The sequence below is a fragment of the Chenopodium quinoa genome, unplaced genomic scaffold (assembly GCF_001683475.1).
Source record: "Chenopodium quinoa cultivar QQ74 unplaced genomic scaffold, ASM168347v1, whole genome shotgun sequence".
In the NCBI taxonomy this organism is placed as follows: domain Eukaryota; kingdom Viridiplantae; phylum Streptophyta; class Magnoliopsida; order Caryophyllales; family Amaranthaceae; genus Chenopodium; species Chenopodium quinoa.
The window spans coordinates 7,760,180-7,767,817 of record NW_018744239.1 but is presented as its reverse complement, the minus strand read 5'-3'; the positions used below and the strand labels follow the sequence as shown (position 1 = coordinate 7,767,817).

General features: G+C 31.4%; 1 long non-coding RNA gene across 6 annotated transcripts; it reads left to right on the top strand.

The window, feature by feature from the left end:
• Window positions 1-2,434: 2,434 nt before the first annotated feature.
• LOC110694440 lies at window positions 2,435-7,030 on the top strand. Of its 6 annotated transcripts, none has more exons than XR_002505858.1 (5): window positions 2,435-2,884; window positions 4,980-5,578; window positions 5,789-6,117; window positions 6,197-6,299; window positions 6,733-7,030. It is a non-coding gene; the product is annotated as an uncharacterized LOC110694440 (long non-coding RNA). The 6 variants fall into 6 exon arrangements; XR_002505857.1 differs by having other exon boundaries at window positions 2,438-2,884; window positions 6,197-6,283; XR_002505856.1 differs by having other exon boundaries at window positions 2,441-2,884; window positions 4,980-5,123; window positions 5,252-5,578; window positions 6,197-7,030.
• Window positions 7,031-7,638: the final 608 nt, after the last annotated feature.

Sequence of the window (7,638 nt, the reverse complement as noted above, 5' to 3'; positions counted from 1 at the left end):
AAAAAAAATAGAAACAAATTGGATTAAAAACAAGCACGTGATAACATGATAAAAATGAAATAAAACTAATTTAAATAAAAAATAATAATTTCATCTATCAAAACGATAGTATAAGCTAAAAAAAGAATCAAACCAGCAGATAACAAGAAGATAATAATAAAATATCGAAAGTACCCATTGAAATCGAATTTTATACGTGTATTAGGCAACTAAATGAAACATATAAGAAATATATCAGCCAATAAATTACACATATCAAAAAACAAAATAATGATATATACCAACCACTACTAGAAATAACACTTTCAACGACCAATAATCTAATATATATAAATAAAGTAGGCTTTTTTCGAGAGCATTAGGCACGCCACATAAGCAAAGGTATATTTTCGACCAATTAAAAATTAGATTTCTATTTTATTTTGGAATTAAAAAATTCGTTTGCCACCTAAACAAAAGTGATGAATGAGATTTAAGAATTTTGCCACGTAAGTAAAAACAAAGAATATTGATTTATTAGGATTTAATTTATTTATAAAACTAAAATTATCTTTTAAAATAATCATCTTTAGATATAGGAGTTATATACCTACTATTATAAGATAAATTTTGATAGTGTTTATGATAAGAAATAAAATTATTCCTTAATTATAATTAAATTAAAATCGTGATACCTACCATTATAAATTGACACGTCGTACGACACCAAAAAAATTTCGTATCAATACAAAACCAAACCAAGCAAATTTTGTGTCATTAATTTTGTGTCAGTTTTATTACGTCATTAATGGCTGGGTAATTCTTAGCCTAATTTTTATAACCAATGTTTAAATGTATATTTGTGATTATTGCTTAAATTGTGTTTATTTAGGATACTTAATGATTATATGTTTATGTTTTGTTTACTGAATTTTGTTTTTACATGCAGATCTAATTTAATCAGAGAATTATGTTCGAGCAAACATCTTTGGAATATCAAAGTTCGAGTTTCTCGCCTGATGATCCTATTAGATGAGGAGGTATTATATCTTTATAAATCGATTATATTTATTTAATCTTGTAATGAACCTTTTAGTATTTATCAATTAATTTTATGATTAAAACAAATTTTTTGTGATTTAGGTAGCTTAATTAAGTCATAAAATTAACTTAATTTTTTATTTTTAATTATAGGGTGATTACATTCATGCCTCAATTAAAGTCAACTTTGTTCTACAATTTTGTTCAAAATTGATTGAAGGAAAAAATTTACTCTATTAGATACTTTTTAATCATTACAAATAAGAAGCAATATTGCACGCATTGTCAGCGACAATAAAATAATGATTCAATTTTCCAAAATACTATAGTTTGGGCAATTGGGGATGATGAAAAAATTCCAATGCATAGATTTAATTTTGTATAATTACAATTTTTAGATTAATTTCACAACAATTATTCACTTTTTGGTAAATATTTTAATTTATTTTATAAGACTATAAAGATTAATTTTATATAAATTTTATTTTTGATAACATGTTCTATTTATCCACTTTTATTAGATGGAAGAGATATCGGTGTGAACAAAGTTGGTGATCCTATCGAATTTTTTTTTTAATACAAATTTTTTTACATCGAAATATTACATCTAATAACTATTAATTTTAATGTTCAAATATATTATGAGTATAATCTAATTACAAAAATTATTTTTATGAGATTTTATGTATAAAAAATCGTGGGATATTAGGATTTAAATTATTAAAAAAAATAAAAATTATCTTATGAAATTAATGTTTTTATCTAAATACCCCATTAATAAGATGTTTTTTCATAAAAAAATTTTAAAACTTATAATGCAATAAAAAAAACTTTACCTTCTTTAAACATTTTATGTCTAAAAATTTGAAAAGACATATAATTTGTTAGAGATCAAGAGATCACAAGAAATATACAAAATGATATATAGATTTGAGAGTATAATTTCAAGTGTAAAAAGCAACGAATAATGATTTAGGATTTAAATTATTTTTAAAATAAAAAATTATTATCTTTTCACATTAAAGATTTTATCCTAATATGTAATCAATGAAATATCATAATTATATATTTTTTTTTTGAAAGGGATCATATTATTGTCATATAACTAACAACAACGAATAAAATACAAAACAACAATAAACTAAGTCGCATTATAAATTACATTAAAAAAAAATGATACTTCTGTAATTGGCAATATCATTTTAATTAAGCTATTATTATTTTTTTTATTTTTGGTCTGAAATTATTAAATTGTAAAATAAATCAAATAATTATATATATATATATAAAAAAAAAAACCTTAGAGTATATAGGAATTATCTTTTTTTGAGATATATGTATGAAAAATCGTGCATCACACAGACTTTGATCTAATTAACAACAAGAGTAAAAAATTTCTCATTAAAACACGAAAATATAAAATTTGACCTTAAGGAGCGCGGTCATCCTAAAAATTTTAAAAGAAAAAATTAGAGCGGCCTATTTAACTTTTTTTATGTGGTCGTTAATGTCTATGTTTGAAGCATTTTTATAATTTTACCACTCTCAAAAACCTAGATTGGAAATCCTTTTGTACTCCGTATTTGATTTTTTTTTACAAAATCCTTTGCTTCTTTCAATTCTTCGCCTATTCCATTTATGGCGGCAAGGTTTTGGTGGTGGAATTTGTAAAAGATACGGCATTGGTGGTGGAATCGGAAAAGGTAAAGGCTTTGGTGGTGGAATAGGTAAAGGAGGCAGTTTGGGTGGTGGAATTAACAGCTGTTGTAGCTTTCTATCAATCAATAAGTTGTTTTCTTGGCGAACGAGAAGGCGGCGGCGATGCTCGATTGTTATAGTGGCACGACCCACTTTCACGACTAAGGTCAATTTCTATTTGAATCCGTTCTATTTAAGCTGCAATTTAAAAGTTCCCAAATTATTTTTGTTTCATTTACTTTGTGTAATCATTAAATTATTAATCCATTATTCTTTCGGAGAGCTCAATTGTTTTTAATACTTCTTTGTGGTGAATCATTGTTATTAACAAAAATTAAAAAGTTTTCTGCATTTGTTACATACTTTGTATATGAGAAATGATGATGTTTTGGCGGAGCAATAATAATTCCTGAGTATTAGGGAAGTCTTATATGAGTTGAAAGAAGTATAGAGAGAGAAAGCTAGATAGAGAGAGAGAGAGAGAGAGAGAGAGAGAGAGGGAGGGAAAAAATGGGTGTTTTGTTTAATTTGGGTAGTGTCGGTAGTTTAGTAATTTGAGCAAAAAATGTTTGGGGTGATCTGATGAGTTGTAAAACCTACACAGAAATATGAGAGAGAGGAAAGAGAAAATGAGAGAAAGAAATTAGAGGAATGCTTTTAAAAAAGGAAAAATTGCTTTAAATAATACGACATTTAGTCCATCCGCTAAAAACAAGTCCACTTTTTAATTATCTCAGAATAATACCACCTTTGGGAGGTGTCCGCTTTAAACAAGTTATTTTACCTACAACCTGAATAACCGGTTAACAATTTTATTTTATTTTTTATAAATTCGTTTAACACTTTAATTATCTCTTAAATAAACATTTAATTATGATTAACAATTAAAATAAACTTTAAAAAAAAAAAACCAAATTAAATCAAAGTTTAGAACCCAGCACCTGAAATCACGGACCACCACCGCCACTTATCACCACCACCTAGCACCACGAAACCACCCAACACCACCACCTAGCACCACAAAACCACCCAACACCACCACCTAGCACCAAGAAACCACCCAACACCGCCACCTAGCAGCGCGAAATACCGACCAACACCACAACCAAGCACCTCAAAACAACCACACCAACCACAACCCCATTACCCACCACCCACGAACCCAGAACCACAAAAATCACAACCGATGAACCCAAAACCCACAACCCAGATTTCGAACCCAGAACCCCATAACCCACAATCCCCGAACAGACGAACCCAAAAATCCCGCCCTTGAGAAAAACGCAACCCTAAAAATATGAACGAAAGGGATGTAAATGACAAACTAATTCATCAATTAAAGCTTTAATTGGTCAAATTTAACCAAATTAAGAGGGAAGAGGGGAAAGTAAGAGGGAAGAGGTAGGGGGTGATGGCTGGGAACAAGGGGCAGCCAGGGAGGGGCTGATTGGGGGAGCGGGGTCGACGCCGGCGCCGGAGGAAGGAGATCTGGGCGTGGCCGGCGTCGGAGGGCAGGGAGGGGGTGGGAGGGGGTGCTAGCAGACACCGGGGAAGGGGAAAGGGGTGGTAGCCGGTTGCTGGTGGTGGGTGGGGAAGATGGTGGGGGAATTTTTTTTTTTTTTTTTAAATATAAAATAAAACAAAATAATCTTTTAAAAATTAAAAATATTAAATAAATTTAAAAAAAAAAAATATTTTCTGACCAATAAAATGATGACACGTGTCCATATAACCTATTAATCAGGTTACCATTTCTTACCAATAGGTAATAACCTTTTAAAGCGGACACCCCCCCAAAGGTGGTATTATTTTGGGATAATCAAAAGGCGGACTTGTTTTTAGCGGACGGGCTAAAGGTTGTATTATTTAAAGCAATTTTTCCTCGAATGAGAGATGTGTTAATGGAGGTTAATATGATGAAGAAGATGGTACAGTAGAATTTACAATGTATAAGAAGAAGGGAGGTGGAGAAGGTGGTTTTTAGATAATAATAATCATGGATAGTGCAGGCTTATTTACATTTTTTACTTATTTTTTATTCTCTACTTATTGCTTTACCAAAAACTAGTCGGTGAATTCCCTTTCTAGTTCCATCAGATATGGACTATGATTCTCCAAATGTGTATTGCTTTGGTTATCATTTACTACTATGTTGGGAATGCAACAGTTGCAGCATTAATGATAGCTGTTATAGCAGCACTTGGCAACTCTCCCTTAGAAAATTGCAGCATAAATACCAAACAAAGCTTATGTTTGAACAGGATAAAAGGTTGGGGGCCATAACCGAAGCCTTGGTGACAATGAAGGCTGAAGGTCTATGCTTTGGAAAATTATTTCAAGAAAGGCATCAAAAACTTGAGGGAAATGGAAATCAGGTCGCTGGCAGCTGTGCTACTATAGAAAGGGTACTATATGATTCTTTTCTGGTCATTTCCTATATTGATGTCTATAGCTACATTTGGGGCATGCTGTTTCTTAGGCATTCCTTTGGATGCTGGTAATGTTTTTACATTTCTAACTACTTTGAGAATAGTTCAGGGGCCTGTGAGGTTAATCCTGGTTGTTGTCATAGCCTGTATACAAGCAAGTGTGTCATTAGACAGAATCATAAGGTTCCTTGATGCAACTGAGCTGCAGAATCAACATATCCAGCCAATGAAGAAAGGGAAGGAGATAGAGAAGTCTATAGATATCAGAAGCACGACGATTTCATGGGATTGCTCAATGAAGCCAAACCTTAGGAATATAAATTACTTGTTAAACCTGGAGGGAAGGTAGCCATTTGCGGAGAGGTTGAATCCGGTAAATCCACACTCTTGGCAGCCATTCTTGGAGAAGTTCCCAGCATTATTGGCACAATGTAAGGCCCTATTTTCTTCACTGTTTTTTGTTTTGTTATAGTTATTGATCCACTAGTGCTTTTGTTATCTGTTCTTACTGAGTTTTAACTAAAATACCGAGGAAGGATCCCATCAAACAACTTGCCATTTTTCATTCAATTATTCATGCATAAAAGTTATGTAAATTGCACTATCAACTAAGTGAGATTTTAACTGCTAATTAGCTTCAGGTATTTTCAGGTGCAAGTTTATGAAAAGCTTGCCTATGTCTCTCAAACGACATGGATTCAAACTGTGACTATAAGAGATAATATTCTATTTGGTTCTTCCATGGATCATTAAAGATATCAAGACACACTTAAAAGGTGCTCATTGGTAAAAGATATTGACATGCTTCCATGTGGTGATCTCACAGTAATTGGGGAAAGAGGAGATAACCTCAGTGGTGGACAGAAGCAGTGAGTCCAGCTAGCACGCGCCTTGTATCAAGATGCTTATCTTTACCTCCTGGATGATCCATTCAATTGTTGATGCTCACACCGCGACTAGTCTATTCAATGTGATCAAGACTCCCCTTCCTTTTGCTTTATGCAAGTAAAAAACCTTTATTACTTAACTAACATGAATATTTTTTGCAGAGATATGTCATGGGAGCTCTGACTGGAAAGACTGTCCTGCTAGTCACTCACCAAGTTGACATCCTCCCTACATTTGATTATATCTTGGTTAGTTTTAAATAAGGTCATATCTTTTTCTTGACTATCCTTCCATCTTATCCCCGACTCTAATTTGTAGAAAGATAAAGAAAATATGAGGTAAATAAAAGATAAAGGAACAAGAATAGAAGATATACTGTTTTTCGATTTAAGCAAAGTGATCTTATATATATATCACTTTTTTTATAGTTGATGATGGTTGAAGATATGTCAAGGTAAGTAACCTGTTAGCAGACATTCTTTTGGTGTTGTGATATAAAATTTTTTTTGGAGTGTGAACATGGAGAGAATCATACAATTTTAGAAACTTAGTATCACTGACTTCCTGCACAGTTCTGCTTATTTAACTGTTTTTTTTTTGAGCTCAAGCATGTCTAATCTTAAAACTGCCTTTGTTTTTGGAATTGTTTGATTGGATTGTTGGTTAATGTGTGGTATATGGGTGTTGTTATTCACAGGAGTTTGTGAAGAGGTATTCCAAATTCATTAATTTCCCCATAAATCTTTGGGCAACCAAGGAAGTTGAATAAGAGATTCCAGGAGATGACGATGACTCGTAAGATGAAGAATGCCCAAGACTATTTTTTTTATGTTCTTTGATGTAGTTTTTTATTTTTTTTTCATTGTTTAAGAAATTATTTTTAGCATTAAGATTTTAAACATAGGCTTTAATTTATGCATTTTGGATGCGGTTGGTGTATGACAATATTATTGGTTTTCGATTGGAATTTGATGATAAATTATGTTAGTGAATAATATGTTTAATTTGGTTGATTTTTATTGCAAAATATATAGCATATTCAAAGAAAATATTGTTACAGGCTCGAGGTGTTTGTTATACGCATTTACAAATAACGATGACATTTTGGCTGTTATTGTACAAATATTTGAATATTTAGGATGATTACCATATCATTTTACAAGAGGTTATTTGGTCGTTATTACTTATTAGCTCGTTATTACTTATTAGCTCGTCGTTAATAGAATATTTATTAAAGATGAGTCCTTAGGTCATCGTTAATTGCAAACGACGAAATCAATGGTCGTTGTCAAAATTTAACGACGAATGTCGTCGTTAAAACCAATAACGATGGAGCCTATTACAACGAACAAATGACGAACATTTTTCCGTCGTTGCAAGTTTTAACGACAATTTTTCGTCGTTAAAGACCCTTTTTCTAGTAGTGAACCATTAATCCTATGATAAATATCACAAATTAATTAACAACATTCTATCTTAAAAAACAAATCAATTTACCAAGTATTTATATTATCTATCAAGTATTATATATTAGATATACCATATAATCCAAAGTATTGATAATAGCCAAAGGAATGATTCCACCCATTTATAAAAGCATTTA